The sequence below is a fragment of the Clupea harengus genome, chromosome 9 (genome assembly GCF_900700415.2).
Source record: "Clupea harengus chromosome 9, Ch_v2.0.2, whole genome shotgun sequence".
Lineage (NCBI taxonomy): Eukaryota > Metazoa > Chordata > Actinopteri > Clupeiformes > Clupeidae > Clupea > Clupea harengus.
In genome coordinates, this window is record NC_045160.1 from 15,730,005 (window position 1) to 15,752,265 (window position 22,261).

Below are 22,261 nucleotides of genomic sequence, written 5' to 3' on the forward strand. Positions count from 1 at the left end.
AGTTCAAACCAGGAGACAAGGTAATGGTTTTAATTCCAACAAATGATTGCAAGTTTTTAGCCAAGTGGCAAGGGCCTTATGAAATACTGGAACGGGTGGGGCCCGTGAATTACCGTGTACGGCAGACAGGCCGTAGGAAAGCCCAACAACTTTACCACGTAAATTTACTGAAGCCATGGCGTGAGCCTCTCCCTGTCCCCTCCAATGTCCTGGTAGCTAACCTGCCTCCCCAGGTCCTCCCGCCAGTGAAAATGGGTGACCAGCTGTCATCCCGGCAAGGACAAGACCTCCGAGAACTGCTCGATAGAAACAGAGATGTCTTCTCTGAGGCCCCGGGACGAACAACAGTCATCGCCCATGACATCAGAACAGAGCCGGGAAAGACAGTAAGGCTACGACCATACCGAATCCCAGAGGCCAGACGGGAGGCCATCAGAAACGAGGTGAGGAAAATGCTTGACCTTGGGGTGGTGGAGGAGTCACACAGTGCCTGGTCCAGTCCTATAGTCCTTGTTGGAAAGCCGGATGGCAGCATTAGGTTCTGCAATGACTATCGAAAGTTAAATGAGATTTCTCTGTTTGACACCTACCCTATGCCCCGGGTAGATGAGCTGGTCGAGAGGTTAGGACCTGCCCGGTTCATCTCCACGCTAGATTTAACCAAAGGATATTGGCAGGTTCCACTCACCCCACAGGCAAGGGAGAAGACGGCCTTCTCAACGCCAGATGGTGCCTTCCACTATCGAGTCCTTCCATTTGGTCTTCATGGAGCCCCGGCAACGTTCCAGAGGCTCATGGATAAGGTGCTCCGGCCACACCAGGACTACGCTGCAGCATACCTGGACGACATTGTTATCCATAGCACGTCATGGGAGAACCATCTGCAGCACCTAGAAGCTGTTCTCCAGGCCTTACGAGAGGCGGGACTGACAGCCAACCCTGCAAAGTGCTCCCTCGCCTTGGAGGAGGCGAATTACCTTGGGTACACTGTCGGACGAGGAAATGTGAAACCCCAAGTAAAGAAGGTGGATGCCATTACAACCTGGCCCCAACCCCAGACCAAACGGCAGGTGAGAACCTTTCTCGGGTTAGTGGGGTATTACAGACAGTTCATTCCTAACTTTGCCTCTTTAGCAGCCCCTTTACATGAGCTGACAAGCAAAAGTGCATCTAACCGGGTGAAGTGGACGGAACAGACACAGCGGGCCTTCAACGCCTTGAAGAAAGCCCTCTGCAGCGAAACCGTGCTACACACCCCCGACTTTGGCAAGAGGTTTGTGCTTCAGACAGATGCATCAGAGGTAGGCCTTGGGGCAGTCCTGTCCCAAGTACATGATGGAAGTGAATACCCCATAACCTTTGTTAGCCGCAAACTACTTCCCCATGAGAAGAATTATGCGACCATAGAAAAGGAGTGCCTAGCAGTTAAATGGGCAATCGGAAAGTTAAGGTATCACTTACTGGGTCGAGAGTTTACGTTGGTCACTGACCACGCACCATTGAAGTGGATGGCCTTCAATAAAGATAGGAATGCCAGAATAACCCGTTGGTTTCTACACCTACAGGACTTTAAGTTTACAGTGGAACACAGAGCCGGAAGACTGCATGGGAACGCTGATGCCATGTCAAGAAGGGACGACTGCCTGTGGTCTGCCGCTCCCCACCGTGGTTCGGAGCTGAGGGGGGGGGTATGTGATGGCCCAGCCGGTGAGCAGTGCCCCACATGGCTGAGTGCAGCCAAACGAAGGCGATTAAGAGGCATGGTGTTGGATGGGCGGTACTACCCCAGAGGTTTCTCATAGGGAACTCCTCCCCACCCAGGTGTCTCTGGTTGTCCCTCCCAGGTGCACTCAATCAATCAGGCAATCAGGAGCCTTTTTAAACTCAACCAGAGGATACGGAAGCCAGACTGTCTTGCGCTACAGAGGAGTGAGAACCAGACGCCTTCCAAGACAGTCTCAGGGTAAGAGGCCCGCGGCCTGCTATATATATTACTGAAGACGAGTAATCGCTCTCTATCTCTCTCTTGTCTCAGGGAAGAGCCCGACGGAGCCCCTGACGCCAACGGCCAGACCGGTGAAGATTTCTGAGTTACCTTTTTGCGCCCCCTCCCTTTTCCCCCTTCAGTTTGTACAATAAACCTAAGTTCTGTTCACCGCAACTCCTGTGTCTGACTTCTCTTTTTCCACTTTGTGTACCCACTGTTTGCCCTTGCAAGGCCAGGCTCCCACAATATCTACATTCATATTCATGAAATTTCTGTCTCAGATAATGAATCGTAGTTGTATCATATATGAAATGAAAAAAAATAGAGTTGCCTGTTTCTGTTAATAGAGACTATCTTAACTAAGACTAGTTAAGATCTATTTTATAAGACTAACTGAATTATCAGCTGTAAGCACTAAGTTGTGATAGGTTGTGATTGCTTAATTGTTGTGGCTTGGTCATGGGTATGTCGTATCTGTCACACATGCTTTTGCCGCGTGTCGTCATCAACAGCAGACATTACGAGCAGAAGTCACAACAACAGCAGGTTCGATCACGCCTGTTTTTATTTGTCTACTCCTCCATCATATTCATGAAGAACATGAAGGTGCAGCTGTTGAGTGCAGTGGTGATGACCAATGTCAAAGTGGCACATCCTAATTACATACACATCAGCCATACATGTCAAATATCCTCTCTTTGGTCCCCTTCTCTTTTTTTTCTTTTTCTCAGCATGTCTAATTGCTGCAGAAGAGGAGCCTTTCAGTCATAATTATGTACCTGCTTATTACACGAGGAATATGCCAACCCCCTAATTTATGCCATAATGCCCTGAAGATATTGAAGTTTAAATGCCTGCAGTTTGAGTCATTTGATAAGGTGTTTGCCATGGACACTTTACTGCTGAGGTGCCTTGTAACTATGTTCAATATTATAATATGGGGAGGTCACGTGTTATTTACAGTTTCTAGGTATATCACATGATACAGCATAACACAGCACACCAAAACACAACACAAGACAATAGAAGGCAACACAAAATATAACGTAACATATCAGAGCACAGTACAACACAATATAATGCAATGCAATAATCTGTAATGCAATTTAATGCAAAAAAAAAAACTGCAAAAAATACCCGTGCCATGATCTCTATCAGTTTAAATGTTCTCACTCACAGAGTGTCAGCAAATACTGAACATGAACATTAAAGAATGTGACATGGCATGAGGCCAGTGATTCACTGACCATTGGGAGTTTATTTTTCAGTGAAGTGCCGCATGAACTGTGGCTTGATTGATGCTATCCATCTTTACCATTTTATCCCCATACTCTTATTTTGCTGTATATATGGCATGTATTCATGTTCATGTATTTCTTTCAGGTTATCCCCTAGTCATTTATAAAAACACATATCCAACAATTACAGTTTAAATACATCTGCAGATCTAGTGATTAACAAAAACGTATCTGTTGATCTGTCTGAACAGAAGACCAGTCTGAAGTCCTGTTTAGAAATTACATTTCTAGGTGTACAACTTTGCCCAAGAATGTTTATTTACCTAAACAGAGCTATAATTGTTCTGTGAGTGTGACTAGTACTCTCAAGAGACGTTGTTCAAAAATTCATTTTCTCATGGTGGTGCTGGTTTGCCAACTGCGAACATAATCCAAGATAAAAAGATTACAGGATTCAATCAGCAATGTCTGGCGAAAATCAGAAGCCAAATAAACTGCGTTTGAACATGAACCAAAAAGAACCCCATTTTCTTTCCTTCAGGAGGAAAGAAGTTTTTTAACCTGCCCATTTTTCATCCTGTAACCTTAGACACAAAAGGAGGAAGTATCCGCTTGTCTAATCTATGTTGTTTGCCCAAAAAAAGGTTCCTCATATTTCCTGGGATGATCTATTTCATGGATTCTCTCAGTTCTGAGAGTTCACACACTTGATTTTCCTCCATTTCTCTACTTTTGTTTTTCTTGTTACTGTGAGGGGGCGATGAGACAAACAAACAAAAACAAACAAACTAAAGTTATCAGTCCCAGAGGGAGAGGAGAAATGGTGTCGGCAGGGAAGAAAGCAAATGGCAGGTTTAGATACAATTGGTACTTTGAAAAAGCATGATCTTCTGTAGAGTACTTTCGAATGGAACCTTTTCTGAGACCTCTGAGGCATCAGCAATGCTATGGTTTAATTTGAATGTCCCAAAAGCACGAACACTTTGTGAGGTATAGTGAGAAATATTTACTTGTAGTGTAAATCATTTTTGGCAAAATGATCTTAAAAACACAGACAGTCTCCAAAAACACGCATGCCAAATGTACTGTTTATGGTGTATCTTTGCAAATAGGTAACATCTTGTCGCCACAAGCAGTCTTTCTAATCATGCCAGCATATGCATATATGCATTCCTCTAAAGAAATAGTATGCAAAGGCATGAGTGAGGCACAGCTACCCATTCACACATCCCTTGAAGTCAGTTCCTGCGCCCCGCAGTGATGCACTTCCAGTAACAGTGAAACTAGGCCGCTTAATTTGTCGTACTCTTATCTTACTCTTTCTGCAAGCTACAGAGCAATTACCTGCTTTATGCTTTACCTGCCAACTGCTAAGTTAACTTTTGACTTCACTGTTCCCTCATGGAAGTTATGAAGCAATTTGCATGTTACTGTACTCTACTGCAATTACGTTTTTTTTTGTATATATATATGTGAAACTTTACAATAAAACAATAAAAGCACAGTTGTAAAATGTCAAGAGAGCAGAAACGACAAGGGTTACACTCAGTTTAAAACATCATGAACCCAGTCAAACAGTTTGATGGAAGCTGAGGAGGTAACTCTCACACTGTTGACTGGGATCCAGCCCAGAGGCATAAGACAGAGAAGACTGGGAAGACAGGGGCTCTGCCCTACAGGCTGACACTGGAACAAACCATTAGTCTTGTTTTCTCACAGTTTCCTTTGAGCTCTGCGAGTCCTGAAAAACTGCCTTCAGGTTTTTATTCATTTCTCCTGGTTTCCCCCTGTGCTTCCTTATCGCTATGTGTGTCATAAGGTACAACACAAGATACGTAGATACCTAATTTGTTGTGGTGTTGCCAAGATTGTACTTAGCTGTGGCAAACCTTTTAGCAGAGATAACTTGGTATGTGTAGTTGGAGCCCCTGACCCTTCTCTGGTGAGGAGAGTAAATTGAGACAAACCAGTGGATAACATCTTATTTATCCTTTGCAAAGTTATGGGTTAGGGTCTGTTCTGCAGCACAAATGTCTACAATCTGTGCTCTGTATCTTCATTACAACATCACTTGAGTTAAAGGGGTGTCTTTTTTTCTGAACATATTCCATTTTCATTACATAAATGAACTGTTACACAAACAGGCTCCCTCTCATCTTTGAAACCTGGCATGAACTCTGATACAGTGTGTGGGGATCAAGAACAGGCCTCCTTTGCATTCGAACTACAAACCCCAGGGGCCCTCCTAAGCACACCTCTTTAATCTTAGCCTGTAAACATAAACATCCTCAATAATTCCTAATTACCGTATTCCCTTCATTCACCTACACTAATTAATCCCTCTCTCTCAGCACCACATAACCAGCCCAAATAACTGACAGGACAAGGTGGGAAGACAGAAAGAGAGAGAGAGAATACACAGAGATGGAGAGGGAGAAAGCCGAGTTCAGCACACCAAAAGTGGGTTCACTGGAGAGAAGGGAGTTATTCCATAGCAACGCTGCATCCACCCACAAAAGTTTGAGAGGTCAAATTAGCGAGGGTTCTGCCTTCTATATAAAGCCGGTGTTATGTAGTAATTTTCAACAGGCCTGATATTTTTGAGGCTTGCAGTGAGTTTCATGGTGTCTGGGTTTTTGTGTGTGTGTTGTGTCCATGTCCTTGTAGTCAGCATTGAGCCTTGATGATAACATGTGTCTAAAGTTGATTCATATTTTTGATATTTTAGAGTATATGCAATACAGTACATACACATGGAAACTAAGCTTCAGTGTAACAAATACATAATAAATAAAAAACTTCGGCCATCACGCTGGTTTAAAAGGGTTGCTACTAAATACATCTAATCCCTGGAAAGACACAATTTTGAATGATCATGGACAGGGTATCATTGATTTTTGACATCATATTATCTGGATGATTGACTCTTCTTCGCAGTAATCCATTGTCGATGCAAGAGGAATGACAATACGAGCAGATATTTGCAGCGAAGAGTGTGCATGTAGGTGTCACTGTAATCCCTTCAATCCAATATTCCCAACCACTAGAGACCACCATAAGCAGTGGCGCAACGTCTGTCGCATGATAACAAGCTATGCATGTGAGTGTGTCATTAAAATGGCGAGCTAGGACACTCAACTCACTCTGTGTCAAAGAAAATGTACAACAGAAAGTGTCAACTTAAAGACACGCAAATTGGAGGAAAAAGGGTTTGGAGAGTAGCGGAATTCACACATAGGTTACCCATTAAATAGGCTACTGTCTCTCAGGCCACCTGTGCATCTGGTTGTAGGTATACACGTCTGCAGGTGACTTGCCATATGCATTCCGATTTAGTCCGATTTTTGTCAATAACTGACCAGAAATGAGAATGGCCAACGTATAAATATCGCTCTGAATTCCCAGCGGCATTAGTTTGCGGCAATTCTTTTTAACACCCTACAGACTGAACAATTCGCTTTAAGCAGACGATGCATGACACTTTTGTTCTGATCCTTCAGCCGCTTTCCAATATGCAGAGACAGATGTGGTTTTTTTAGCCAGTCGTGATTTGACTGCTGCACAGGTACAGGACCGTTCTGGGGAGGTCCGTAATATCGTAGCCTATTATGGTTTAAGATCAGAATATTGAGTCCTTTACACAACACCATTTTTCATGTGATAAATTCAAGTTCCTTTATAGACAGAACCCCACTCGTCCCGGACTCAATCGTGATGCTCTCTGGAGAACACACAAGCATAAAACATGCGTAGGTGGGATTCCTTCGGTTCGTTCCCTACAATGCTGGCAACCTTGGAAAACATTCGAGATGAACATCTTGTGCTGTCTACGGTTGGACGCGATTAACTCGTTTATTTGTGTCAAGGCACAAAGAGATTTGACGCTTTTTTTCTATCTGAACTAAACAACGCGTGTGTGCCTGCAATACCTTGGCTTCTTAGTCTTTTTCTTCACAGTCGATGCTTTGATAGGATTTTGAAGTGATGCGTTTCTCAGATGGGATTGGTCGCCAAACTGTACAGACGCAGACTGCAAGACGCTGCAAGAAATACGCTTCTTAATTACCGTAATGTTTTATCGGTATGTGGATTCGTTTGGCATCGTCTTTTGATATGGAACAGCTGTAACCAGAAATCTTTTTGAAAACAGACCAGGATTTGGATTTCATTCACATCGTGTCCAGTCTCCCAAGGATTGGATTTGGATTACGGCGCAGTAAACGTCGCAACCGAAGGGGAAGGTATAGACTGTTGGAAAGCGTCCGTCCTATCTCTTAAATCAACCCCATTGGATTTTAAAAAGTAACGTTGGAAGATGAATTTGAAGGATTCATTCCTTCAATCAGACTTCATGGCATCTCTGTAAACCAACGGAGGTTTTAGTGTTCAGCTCTGACTCGGGCTGATATCTTCTGGATTGTGAGTACTGTAACCCAAGACTAGAATTTAGGACGGGGAGAATTTGGGCGCCTTTGTGGAGAGCCGACTGCCCCTCAACTTGGCAGTCATATTAATGCTACAGGGCAAAGGTAATGCAAGTCTTTACAGTTACTGACCGCTACTGCATTTCTTTAAATGTCTTGTGCGACAGCAGGTCGATATAAATATCTTGCCACGTTGCATCAGTGACGGCTCTAGAGATAGAATTGATATTTTTGAGAGGAAATAGATTCAGTTAGTTTCGTGGAATCGACAGATAGGTTAGTGCTTGCCATGAGATGTTTGCCGCATAGGCAAACACAGATAATCTCCCAAGACTTCGTCTTTGACTCTGGTTAGGCTAAGCCTGTCGCAATTCTGACAAGCTGTTTCAATTGAATTAGCCTACTGTTAATTAAATGAACCACCCAACATAAGATACTAAGCAACGCGACGTTTATTAATTAAAGGGGAGTGAACTAGCTATACTAATCAATAGGGCAGGAAAGTCGATCTGTCGGTAGTTTAGAGGTTATTATACACTTTCTTGACGTGTCGGACATTGTTGTCCCTGCATGCATTCCATCTGACCTTAGGCAGTACAGTGGTATGTGTTGGTATGATGTCTGAATACATCTCACGAAGTTTCGTAGGCTACACACAACATGACGCGAATAAAGCCTTACACATCATGAAACTTATTTTAGCAGTGATATTCAGTGGCATAATGTTCATGGTATCACGATATGTAACACAAATAATACAAGGCAGAATTGAGACAGAGGCAATCGGCTATTTTCGAAAGCTTTTCATCATAATCTATTCAGCAACACTACAACATCTGCATGGTCACAAGATGCCCTCGACATGCCCCATACTGTAATTCTTACATCATGATCAGGGCTGGAGCTGTGTATGGTGCTTGACACTGGACAGACAGGCGGCTGTAGCCCAAATCCTGCTACTGAACCTCCACGGGCGTGTCTGCAGCAACGCAGCGCCCGTTCCAGCAAGTTAACGGCAGCGCAAGTCAGTGCGTTTTAGTGCTGGCAGCAACACTGACCACTGGGGGACACTGGTAGATTACTCAGAGTCACATAATTAGTTGTTCTCTAACTAGTTTTTGTAACTGTAGGTCGTGTACCCTTTTAAGCTTTTTAAAAGAGTGTGGGGTGGAAAAGCCCAGGATATTCTTCAGATTATATCTCTAGAACGAGCCTACACAGAAGTGGCCTATATAAAGTGCTCACCGATAACGTCTTGAAATGCGGATTTTAAATAGCAGTTGAAACATGTAGCAGTAAGCAACAGCAACACTTGCTAAATGTATTCTGTTTCTGATTTCGATTGAGAGATAATTAATTCAGGTTTGCTTTACTTTGCTGATACACCTGAATAATAAAACCAGCTCTGCAATTTCAGCTGGCCTACTTCGTGTTCAATTTAAAGAACAAACTAAAAATAATCTTCAAGTACAAAACAAATTTAAAAAAAATACTCGTCTCCTATGGGCTACACTTTCTAAATTGTCACACTGCAATTTCTGCAATGACTGTAGCTGATACCTGGTAGCTCTGGCAGATGTGACACTGCAGAGCCCACAGCAGGTGTGTGTTGTTGATTTGGAATATGGAGATGTGGAGGGTACAATTACCATCTTAGCCAGAGGATCTGGCCCTGGCCTATAGTCTATTACAGAGAGAAGCATGTGTTGCATTAGTAGGGGGAACGATTAGTCACTAATGTCATATGGATAAGAAGAGAAACATTCATTACATACTGGTTCTGGAGAGCAGCTGGTTCAGAGTTATTGCAGGGATATTGATGAGTAATGCACAGCAATTACCTCACTGGTCAAATACATGGCATAGAGTCACCATATTTCTGTAATGTGGCATCAAGTGCTTGTCATCAGTGGCCTGCAAGCTACTGTGAAAACCAGGCCTGTTTTATCTCCAGACTCTAGAGACCATGTGTGACAGTGCCACTGCTTTGGTGTGTGTGTGTGTGTGTGTGGTGTGTGTGTGCGTCAGCTCGTGCTATGGGGCTGAGGGCTACGCTGAGTGCTTTTGAGATGCTGGAGACATTTGAGACAGCTAGATGAGCTCTGTGCAGCAATAGTTGTCACTGCCATGGGGCTGATTATAGACTGCCTGAGCCATCCAAATCGCCAGTGGCAGCTGCATCCCATGCAAACATAGATATCAGATTGGGCCCAGGGTGGATGACTGCTCTACTGTGTTCGTGGAAGTTGGATGCTAGATCAGTATTGCTAACTCTACACGGCAACGGGTGCTGCCATTCTGTTGGGAGTAGATATTTTTCTTTGCTGGACTGGTCCAGATGGGATTTCATTGCATTTTACTGTATAGTATCGTGGTGGTCTCCTCTATGGTCTGTGCATCTGACATTGAATGTGAGTTTGTGCATCCATGAAAGTTATTCTGCCAAGGATCCATATAGGTCTGAGATCAATAGACTTGCTGAACACAGAGAAATAATTGACCTGCAGAGCAAGATAAAATGTAGGCTGTTAGCTTCTGCCACTTTTAGAGCTATTTGGGAGCAATAACTGATAACACCTACCAGTTCAGTGTAGAACTTTTTATTAGGCTTGTCACCTTCAACCAAAATGAGTGAATAAATGAATGAATGAATAAATGCTACTACAACTATTTATAATACTGCTGATGTTGCTACTACTACTACTACTACCACTACTATTAATTCTTCTACTGGCATTATCATTATTAGTACTTTTACTTCCAGTAGTACCTCTACTATTACTACTATTACTCCCTCGAATAAGAAGTATAATCTCAGATACTGTTTTAACTCTACCTTCAGGCTTCAGGTTTCTAATCTAAGGTTGTTTACTTCACTTGCTTCTTGTAATGTGTTTTTGGCGGCTACTAATGCCGAAGATTGCAGGATATGTTTTTGTCTTGAATTGGCTTGAGGGTGGGAGTCCTCAGAATGTTGTGCTCTGATGACCCCCTTTAGGCCCAGAGTGGTTGCATGTTGGTGCTTTTGGGTGAGAGCTAGAATTACAAGGCCCTGTAAGATGAGCTTTCAAGCTATTACCCTTCTTTCTCATCTCTGATCTCAGAAATGTGTCTCCCATTACAGGAAGGTGCATGTATGAGATATGTGTCCCATCTCCTCTCATTTAACATTTTATATAGGAATTTGCACGTAGAAGTGGCCCAGTGAATGGACATTATCAAGACAACAGCAACACTTAACGTGACTTATTTTCATTAAGATTAATTACCGTTGTCAGGGCGTGATTGATGCACTGGGAAGACACTGCCAAGGGGAAGGTACAATGGGACATTCAAGCCACAATGGCTCTTTCATCGCTGAAGGTGTAACGGTTCGGAGACGTCACGTGATCTCATTATCCGGAAGGCTCTTTGGTTTTATAGCCTGTTCAGTACTCGTCTATTCTGGCATGCCACTGAGTCCTCAGGTCTCCCCTAATGCTGCTCTATGAGGTGGATCCTAATGCAGACTTTATAACCAGGGGACAACACTGATCGCATTCCAAATGTAGTAATTCATTTGGCGGAGACATGTGTTAGCACACATTTCACAGGGTACATAGAGACTGTGACTATGGTGTGGGTGGTGGAAGTGAGGTAACCTTTCGAGAGCAGAGGTGTGGAGCATAGATGATAAAGATTAACAGCCATGCTGTCAATTTTTAGATGTTTCTGATAGTTTATGAAAATTTGAACATCTTTTATATTTGAAATCTGTTTTGATAAGAAAGAGAAATACAGAAATAAGCATTTGTTTCAGCAGAGGATGGCAGTTTATGATCAATAGGCTACTCCCACAGATTTTGTCTAGGTTGTTGAGGGAAATATATTAGTCAGTGTAGAATGCAGACAGTGGAGCTTGCATAAGCAATACCTTAGTAAAGCATTGTGTGGTGGTGCACAGAAGTGGGTTTGGGAAAAAGCTTATAAAATTTAAAAATGTTGTATAAAAAATGACCTTCAATGAATTCAAAGCGTCCCACTGAAGTGTGCATAAAAACACGCAGCACACGTGCAGCACCAACATGCAGCTCATTTCCTACAACACAGATATCAATTGCTAATAACAAATTATTACACTGGCTTTCACAGTCCTGCAGTAGAAGTCAAGATTATGCAGTTATTTTTCTAGATATGTGGACAATGATGTGTCCAAAATGCAAATAAGATCTACTAAGCTGACTAATTTGATGCCTCCAGCTTGTATAAAACCCCCACAAGCTCCCTAGTAAAATAGATTGCTTGTAGGGCCATAAATATGTTTGGCCCAACTTTAGTTATCATGTACCTGTCATGTATAATTTAGCCATCCTGTGTTCAAAGGCTCAGCCTGTCTGCGTGGCTGGCATGTGCTTGACTTAATCCGTCAGATTCATTGATGATTTATTTGCAGCATGAAGGACCACGCTAACAATATGTGGATACCCACTTCGCATTAAAACCAGCACCTTTTTAGTCAGTCAAGGCAAACGCGTTTGCAGCCAATGAAGTAGAAGTGTAATTTAGCTTCTCAACCTGATGCTTTGATTGCATTTGACTGTACTTGTGCCAGGTCTAGATTGGGCAGATATCAGAAGGGGCCACTGCTTCATGCCTAAAGGGACTGTCTAATATGGAAGAGAAAACAAAGGCACCACCAGCCCAAAATACCCACTGGGCAGAAAACTGGCGTCGACATAACCTGCCTTGCCCACAACAAATGGGACATTACTATGACAGAGGATGTCAGGGCCTGTCAAAACTGTCAGAGGTAACTTTGAAGGGGCTTTGGAATTTGCACCTGCACTGGCCTCAGCGCTCCCACTGTATTATGCAAGCGGTGTGACTAATACCAGGAAGTGCATGTCAACCCATCTGAGAGAGAATCCCTCTGTACGACTGCTGTTGTGTATATTTCAAAAACCCAAACAACAAGCGTGGACCCTTAGTTGTTTTGACGTGTTTCCACGTGAGTTCTGTACCGCATCAGGGAGAGATCTGGACCATATCAGAGTGGGATCCGGATAAGCTCAGGGACTCTGGACTCTTCAGAGACTGGGGCTGTAGTGCAAGGTCATGAGCCCTCTAGGGGTCCAGTGGTGGGGTTAAACGCTTCACTTAGAGCCATAAGAGCTGCTGGGCAGCAGTACAGTAACCCTGTGCCCTGGCAGGCAAACCCTCTCCCCACCATCCTGCATGAATGCTCAGATACCACCCACCAAAGCCCTGCTCATGTTTTATTTTCCATATGTTATGTTGCTTTCCCCATACATGCTTACACTTTACTTACTACAGGCTGATAAGGTACTCATAATGTCTGGAAATGCTTGGCTTGGCCTTTGTGATTGAAATGTTTGTACCATTACATTATAATAATTTAATAATGATATTATCGATGGCATGAATGGTTATGCTTTATTTTAAGTAACCTAAGGGATTGTATACCCATTCATGAATCAATTAATGAATTCATTGGTACATTTGACTCCTTATAAAATGCCAATTGCTTTAGCTATCCTAATCGTGTGGATCTCTTGGAAGTGACAGTAATAGGGAAATAGAATATGTGCTATTTAATTTTACCATGGGTAATGAGGGGATACAATTTAAAATATTTAACTGTTGGGATATGCAAAAGCCTTCTGACAGTATGGTGGCACATTTTGGGTGTATCTAAACACACATTTAATGATGAACACACAATTAACATTTATGTAGAGTTATAAGTAGGTTCACAGTACATAATGAGTATCCACCAAGTCTGTATAAATGTAAAATGCATCGAGAACAGTTTATAAAGAGTTATTTTCTTTAAAGCTTTTCATGGGAGCTTTGTATCAGGGACATCCCGGCTGTGGTAGAAGAGGGAGGGACTTTTGTTGTTTTTATCCTGATTGCTCCCCTACTCCCCCCCCCCCCCCCCCCCCCTGTCAACACTGGTATATCCCCTTTCCTTATAAGATTTGAGTGGAGTGTAAACTGAGTAAATGCTTTCTAAATATAACCAACATAACCAAAAATAGACTAAAGTAGGCCAACTTCTGTGTCGCTAGTGCTTTTGTCTCTCTGCCTGGTTGTTTTTATATTCACTCATTAAAGGCATAACTAGGTAAGACCTAGACGAAGCTGTTTCAGGTAGTGTTGGCTTAGTGTTGGCTTAAAACAGAGACATATGTGAGGGGAAATATCTGACAAGGTGCCCTGACACGCACAAATAATGGATTAGGCAGAGTCAAAGAACTCTATTATTTTTTTGTATTTGTATTGGATTTGGAACACCTTGCAGGATGATATTCCATTCAGACCAAGGAAACCATATATCCATGCCTTTGTAAGCTGTTTTCATGTTTTTATCTCCACATTTTTTTATACTGCCTTTTGATTTACATTTGTGTTGCTATGCATTAATAAGGATGGCTATCAATCAACTGCTACCATCAATCCCTGTTGTTGTCATGGCGATGTTCACCCGTTCAGTTTTGATTAGATCTATTTGTAGGGTGAACAAAAAATAAACAACCCAACCCACACACATACCAGCCAATCAGAAATAAGTATTTTCTGCAACCTTGGCAGAGTTCATTTCATAACACATAATACAGATGTTCAGCTTACTGTCTCTGGCAAGCCGGCAGTTTAAGGTCAGCCAGAACACAGGTCTGCGTTGCATTTCAAAAAGAGCATTCAACGTTTGTCCTTTTTAGGAGAAAAAAGGCCCATTTCTATGTGTTTCTCATGTGCCGTACGGCTCGCTTTGATTGGCAGCTTTGACCTTCTGCGAGGTTTTCCTGCAACCATGTTGAACTTTTCATTTTCTTTGACTTGGTTTCTTTTAATTCTGTGCTGTCGGACATCCATGCCCTTCGACAGGAAGACTGTGAGCAATGGAAGCGTATTAGATACCCTTTATTACACTGTAGTACAAACGCCTGATAGGTGGAGCAGTGGACGGTCAAAGCAGTGGGTCATGTTTTTTATGGCTCAGTAGACATCATATGCTGCTTACATGATACTGATGTGCTTTTGTTCTTTGGTTTGGAGCCATTTATTAATACCAGTGATTAGATGATGATGATGCCTTGTATCAAGGCTTGTTGTAATCTTCTTTCTGATGGGCAGAATTGTTTTTTTTTCCCCCTGGGATAAAAAGAGATAATAGCAAGCAAATCCTCGAACAGGGAGTTGGTATATAGCGTCAGCTTAGCGACGGCCCATGGAAAGTGCTTTTCATCCACTGTGTATGTAGCCCAGGCTGCTGGACAGAGCCTCTGCTGCGGAGTAGTGTGGCAGTTTTAATTATGTCTGTGTTAGCAGCTCTTTTGAAGGCTCACCAGCATTACATGATATGTTAGTTCAGAAGAGTCGGACTCAAAGTCATGCTTAATTTGACTCTGTGTCGTTCAGTGTTAGGTGAAACTGAGAATTGGATTCTGTGGTTGACTGTTCTCGTTAGCAACAAGAAAACCCATCTCCTTCAGCAGTGGGGGTCAGGTAAAGAAACCGGTTGAACAGTAATGATATCATTAGTATAGCTATATGTAGTAGCAGAAGTGTCCATTCCACCACCCCCAAATAAGACATTACAAAGTCAGTTGACCACTGCAGTGGCCAATGCAACTTGATTATTCATTAACTTAATATTTCAGCCTAAATGGAAACAAAAATGAAAGCTCCAGAGATTGAGGAGGAGGAGGAAGAGGAGGAGGAGGAGGAGGAGGAGGAGGGGAGGCTTTCAGCAAAGAACAGATTTACAACAAAGTGGCAGCAGCATGGCTCATTCACAAGGAAATGGACCACGACGTGACAGCGCTAATGCTCGAAACCTTCCACAGAGCGTTCGGTTTTAATGAGCCCTCATCACCTCTTTGTGCTCGTAAGCCAAAAGTGTTGGACAATTAAAAGCACAACATGGCTTTTCTAAACCACATGTGCATGTTAGCCACTGAACTCTTGGAAGAGGCAAGGTTGGTTGCTTTTAAGGTGGGCTGTTTGGCCGACTTTGGCAAACCTAGGTATATTATTACTTTTTAATAATTTTGTCTGTTCATTGAAGATTAGTACTGCTGTTGTACCACTGCTATTAGTGGCCATTTACGGTAGTATGTATAACTTCCTGTCACTGCTTTTTCATTGACAGAAAATATTACATTGGCTTGCTGCTAGCATGTTGACACCTGTGTATTCCGTGATTTTGGTATTTTGTAATGAACCAGTGCTCAGTTTAATAACCATCTGCCAAGGAGATGCAAAAGAATCAATCCATACGATACTGTAAATGAGTATGTAATGTCAGGATGACATTAATACCATGTTAATGCTCAGAGGAAGTTGCTGATACAGCTGGTTGTGAACTTCACAGGCCCGCACATATCCCCTGACAACCAGCCTGGGAGGGAGGGAGAGAGGCAGGGAGGGAGGGAGGGAGGGAGGGATGCTCTTGGCAGAGTGCTGTTGGTAGGGAGGCTTTGGAAGGACGCAATCTGCCGATGAGGCAGGGTTATCCGCAGGGTGTTTTCATGTCTGTCATAGATGCCATTCACGCCGAAACTGACGTAAAGGGAAAAGGCTCTGGCTTTGCACTCTGCTGTGTCTGTTTCTGAAGACTGGTAGGTAAGAGGTAATAGTAATTCATTTAATATACTATATATTGGAAACTCAGTTCTTAGGTTTGTCAGTCATGGCTTCAGGTTTATTCTTGAAGAATGGCGGCCGACCACTGTGAGACAGAGACTTGAAGATTCACCCTCCCTCACAGAACTTCACCTCAGTATATCTAAATCTTCATCCAAGGACAGTCTAATAAATACACTGAATTTAGGGGTGTTACCGTCTATTCAAATAGGCCCTAGAGACAAGGCTCTTTGTGTTGACCTGGGGGGGAAGGTGAGAGCTATTATCACACCTCACTCCCCAGGTCATCCCAAGGTATATTCACCCAGGAATGCTTACATGCTAGTTAAATCCAAATAAAAGTAACATTTATAACTAGGTATAAGAAACATTGAATTATTGACTATGGCATATTCTTATTAACTATAAAATCTCAAATGCCGGTCCATTCAGAGGTGGTGTTGCAAGAGAGAAAGAGAACAGTTGCACTTCCTGTTAGGAGACCTAAGGGTCCTTGCTATGCAGTTTGTGTTTAATTGATCATGTCCTTTTTATGTGATTGTCACAAGTGCTCTTCTGTGATTCTGTGATATGTGATTGTCACAAGTGCTCTTCTGACAACATTTTCTCATGTTAAAACCATGTAGGGTCAGAGTTAGGGTACACACACACAGTTAGGGGTTAAGATTAATAGTACGCAGTACCCTGTATTAAGGACACTTATTAGAAAGTGGGTCCAAGAAGAGACATTTACGAATGTGCAACACCTCATTATGCCGGTGCCCAGTGAACAGACTTTCTTGGGCCAGATTTGGCAGCCGAGGAGGATCAGATGGGAATGGTCCGTGTCATGTCCATATGGGACAAGCTGTTGTATTGGCCGCTTGGAGTGAAAGAGATATCCTCTGACACAAACACACACACACACAAGCGCGCGCACGCTAACAAAGCATCAGTTACGAGACAGATGAGTAAAACAGTTTTGTTTGTTCCACGCAGGAAGACTCTTTGGAATGACACTTGGCATCTCGCACATCTCTTCCAGCATCCGCACATTTATCCGTCATTTAGCTAATCTGTTTAAACAGAGAGCAGGGGTAATTAGTGGGTTTACGGCAAGCTGAGCCGCGCCCCCACCAAGCCATCCCCAACGCGGCTATTCCCCCAGGGCTAATGCCACAAGTCATGCATAACTTTGCCACTCTATTAGAATTTACATAACAAGTGTTTAATTTTGTACTACGCCGTGTTTTCGGCGTGGCAGCAGCGCGGGGGGTGGCTGGAAGGTCACACACTGAAAGTATTTTTATCCTTAATAATGTCATCGTGGGTATTAGCCACCCCGCCCCTGTCCTCATTGCATGCAGAGGAGCCTGTCCCCCCAAGAGTGTTGTATGGATTGCGTCCGTGTCACCGCAGAGTGGCTCTGTCACTAGGTGCGAAAGTGTTGTCCCCCGGGGGTGCGATGGGCTGCCATCTGTCACGGACGCCCAGGAGGGTGTCACCAATCTTGGCATGTCACTCCTCATTCTGACCAGTGCCAGCTCTCGGCACACACATACCCAACTGGACAGGCAACAGTTTTTTTTTGTGGCGGGGGGGGGGGGGGGGAGAGAGAGAGAGAGAGAGAGCATCATCCTTTAGGATGTCTGGCTTGATTAATTACAGAGGACTCATGCAGAGAGACAAGCCTGGACTGCTCTGTGTGCAGTACAGTGGCCCTTTTGGGTCAAGATGAACTTAATAATATGAATGCAATTTATTTTGAGAGATCTCATCATTCTTAGAGTCATAAGCCTGAATTACCAATACAGTCTGTGTATTAGTGACCATGAAAATATGGGTCAGTAATTATTTGAATTATTCAATCATCATTAACCCACATTATAAGCCATGAAAAAAATGCAGCATCCAAATCAAACGACCCACTTTGGTTGTCTATGATTTTCTTTCTGAAGTATTAAATTGCAAACGCTCCAAAAAGGCATACTTTTTCCTCCATACTTTACACTAAACCTTATAATTAGCCCAGTGCGAACGGCTTAAAGGTTCACTGGCATGAATAATTCTGTTTATGTTTAGATGGAGACGAAGCAGCAGCTGAAGGCATCCTCAGTCCTTAGTCTCCTCTGTCTCAGCCCCAACCCACCCTCTCCGCTCCACTCTCTCCTCTCCCACCCTCCAACTCACCAACCCTTACCCCAGGAATGCACCCTCCCCCACTGTGCTCACATCACCACAGTGAGCTGCGACAAACCTGTGGTTCCACTGACTGCCAGCACTGGACACCAGTGGTGAAGCGCATCAATATTTGTCACTGATCCATCAGCGCATAGGATGGCGTTCATTATTAATGTGCCTGTGATTGATGGCGAAGGCCGCGGGCGTGGCACCGCATTTTCTAAATCAAGCGCAATGGCTATCGGAGACCCTTGCTTTAAGAAAAAAAAAAAATCATTATCCCTCAGATCAGTGCCAGCAGTTCTCAAGCAGAGGACGTTTTCCAGACTTCAGTGTTAATGGTTTGGCTCAAGTGTTGAGCTCCCCTTTGTCCTTTGAGAGCAGGGGTGACTGGATTGGGCTTGGCACCAGGCCTCTGTGCTATGAGTGATAGAGGTGGGCGTCCCATGGCCTCCTTTTTGGTGGGTGAGCGGGGCTGGCTTTTGTACATTGGAAGCCTGGAGGTGTGTGCAATACAAATCACAAAAAGCTCCTCTAAGCTCACCCACTGTTCAACTACTAATGAGGAATGAGCCATCGTGATTAAGACATAGCCGGACCATGGCATGTGGTGTAAAGCATTTTGACGTAAAAGCTTTAAAGTGCATTTGCATTAAATGATCAGGATGAATAACATGTCACAGGAAACTTTCATGTGTGTTAGTTATTTTTGCCTGTGAATCACAGGTGGCAGGTGACAACGACTGTGCCCATGAGAGCAAGCTTTTGAGTTGACTGTGGAGGTGTTGATGTGTCTAAGAACAAGGTGAAGCGTGTTTTTCCCTGCCTTTGCTGGTGCAGATGGCGTTTGTGATTGATGGCTGCATTAGTCTTCATTAATGTGCCACTAATGTAATGTGTTTCAGAAAAGGCTTTGGGATTAATGTGTAACTAAACAAAGAACAACATGCTGTACTTATATTTCCTTATATGCTGTTTATGATTATACAGAGTATTTCATTGAAATTGATTCATAATAACAAATGTTATAATGTAAAATTAGCTGTTTGAATACCGTGTTCTAAAAAAAAACGATTGGACTACACATATCGTGAAGTATCAACAACAACATCAGTGTATTCTTAAACCTGTTTACATATCTTGCTTTGCCATCTCATACATCATATGGAAGACACTATGGGAGATTATTAGACTATTTCAGTATACCTAATTTAGTGTTGACTACAGTTTTTCATTATTCTTCTAAAAATAAGAAAAGTATAACCTGAATATTGAGCAAATGTATTCAAATGTAATATCCACATTCACATTCTCAGAACACAATGTGATGCTGCTAGAAGCGGTATGGAGCTGTATGTTTTGCATATCTTAGCAGAACTAATCTAAGGATTTCAGGGGATACTCTTTGTTTCTTCCACCTCCATGCAGCTCAAGTGTGATTACTGCTGCAGCTGAATATGCATGCGTGAGTATTTCTGTTATTATAAAAGCGAGGGCTTGCTTCACGTTTCTATATCAGTTTATCTTTTCCATACTGCATGCCCAATCTCTCTCTTAAAATGCAAAGCCACAATCACTACATTCATGTGTAATTGTGTTTGGATCCTTTTGCATATGCATTTGCCACTGGATTAAAGACAATTGTAGTAGAGTTGAGAGAAAATCATCCTGTTCAAGGCTTTCCTGGAAGTGCAGAGAAAGGATTGGACTTGTGCTGGCTGTACTAAATAATTTTAATGACTACACACAGACCCTGGTTTTTACCATTGAACAGAAGAATTTGAGTCAAATGCATTATTTGCAAATTCTGTTCAATCGTGCGTGTATGCTCTGAGCTTGAATATTGTTAACACTGCTAACATTTTTTGGTTTTATTAATATTTAGCGTTGTCAGTTATGGAGATTCCATTGCTTTATCGAAAATCAAATCATTTGGTGGAATATCCTGCAGGTCAGTTCAGATCCAAGACAGTCAATTTCCCCTGCTTTTAATGATAAGCAACCTACTACTAATTTGGGTAGTGGAACATGAGGGGTGGAGAGGGAATTGGGGGGTGGGGGGGGGGGTCTTTCTCTGCTCCTTTCTTCTCACCCCCAGTGAAATCCATAACCGTGAATGGCAACCTCCCAACCCCACTGCAAACTTCTGTTTGTGTATGAACTTATACTTATACTAAAACCCTTCCTAAATACTAAATTAATACAAATAATTATAATTATTATTTTTATTATTAGCATTGTTGATATTATTATAGTCATTTGTCATCATTGTTGTTGTTATTTCAATCGAACAAAATTCAGAAAACATTTCCACCCCTTAAATCATAACACTTACTCCTTAACCAGCATCGAAAGGTACCAGCACCTGGGTACTCAAAGAATGGCCTTTTAATCTGGAATGGGCTTTTTAAACAGAGATAAGGCATAGCACCATCAAGAATAGCTCTGAGGTTTAGAGAGGCTTGGCAAAAGATATAGAGGTGTTTTTACTGCTCAATACATAAAGGTACAATAAAGTAGAAACTTGAACCTAAAATGGGATTTTCTGTCTCTGGTGCCTTGAAAGCTTTTTGTCCTTAACAGAGAACTGGCTGCTTTAGTCTCTTGGCAAAAGCACCGTAACAGGAGATAAAATGAGTTTAACGACATTTTTGTAATTCCATGCAATGGGTTTGCACCCACATGCTACACATCGTATTGTTTTTACGATACAATATGTGAGGCCATAAAATGGATGCCATGAAATGTAACCAGCATAAAATTAACAGTTTTGTCTTAATTATTTTTTAACCTAATTATAAAAATCCACCCAGTGTTCTCCATTTTGTTTTCCCAAAGGACCTTATATAAGGTTATCATCCTTGGCAGATAAGTACACAGCGTAAATCTTCAAGTAGCTCCAGCAGGTTTATATAATCTTATTTTTACCATCCCCTCCTCATCATTGGCACATGAAAATGAGCCCAGAGTTTATGTACTGGTAAAATGAACTTCCTATGTTTATTGCTGGCACCAGGATGGCAGATTAGGAGCCGCCCAAAGCAGGAGGTTGAGCGAGTCGAACAGATTCAAGTAGCATCTTGTCATTTGATTGGGTAACGTGACCTGACTCTGAATCTGACCATCTGTAATAGGCAAGGCCACTCACTATCAAAAAGAGCAGGGCAAAGAAGACAAGCTTTCAAAGGCCATGATGAACTGAGCACAGAAATACATTTTCCAATCTATAACAGCCTTGTTGTCTCATTTGCCCCGTATTACCATCCCATCTGTGCTCTAAACATGAATGAATGTAACCCTCAAGCACCTACCACCTGCTTTAAAGTTTGAACCCAGGCTTACAATTTCTTATACAGTATATCTGTTCACTTTTAAATTTGATTCCCCTCAGAATGTCTTTACATGATCAGTGAAGTTTGCTGTAATTCATGTGTGCTGATTCTCATTCTTCATTTAAAAGACATATCCTTGGGGTCGTATACGCATCATCTAAATAAATACATTTAAATACATTTAAATAACTCAGTCAGTTTGAACTGATAAAAGGAATCTACGTTTCATTGGGGACCAGATATGAAGTGGCACATACCCACAGATGGGTGTTTTAGTCTGCAGAGTTTGACTAAGCAGGCAGTTGTGGGAGTTGACTGCTTGTTATAGATGTCCTTCAGCGCAATTCCCTCTAAACAATACAATCTGTTGTTGAATACATTTTTGCCCTGTGTTGCCTTTGTATCTATCCAGGGTCACATCTGACTCCCATTGGCCATTTTGGCATGCAGACTATTTACACCAACAGGTTT

General features: G+C 42.6%; 1 protein-coding gene across 6 annotated transcripts in view; it reads left to right on the forward strand.

The window, feature by feature from the left end:
* Positions 1–5,287: 5,287 nt before the first annotated feature.
* The window catches only part of lrfn1 (leucine rich repeat and fibronectin type III domain containing 1), a 98,940-nt gene continuing 81,966 nt past the window's right edge, over positions 5,288–22,261 (forward strand). For 5 of the 6 annotated variants that reach the window (XM_031573642.2, XM_031573639.2, XM_031573640.2 and 2 more), the window contains exon 1: positions 5,288–7,754. The gene's annotated coding sequence lies outside the window, so the exon portion shown is untranslated. The other variant, XM_031573644.2, reaches the window with a different exon arrangement.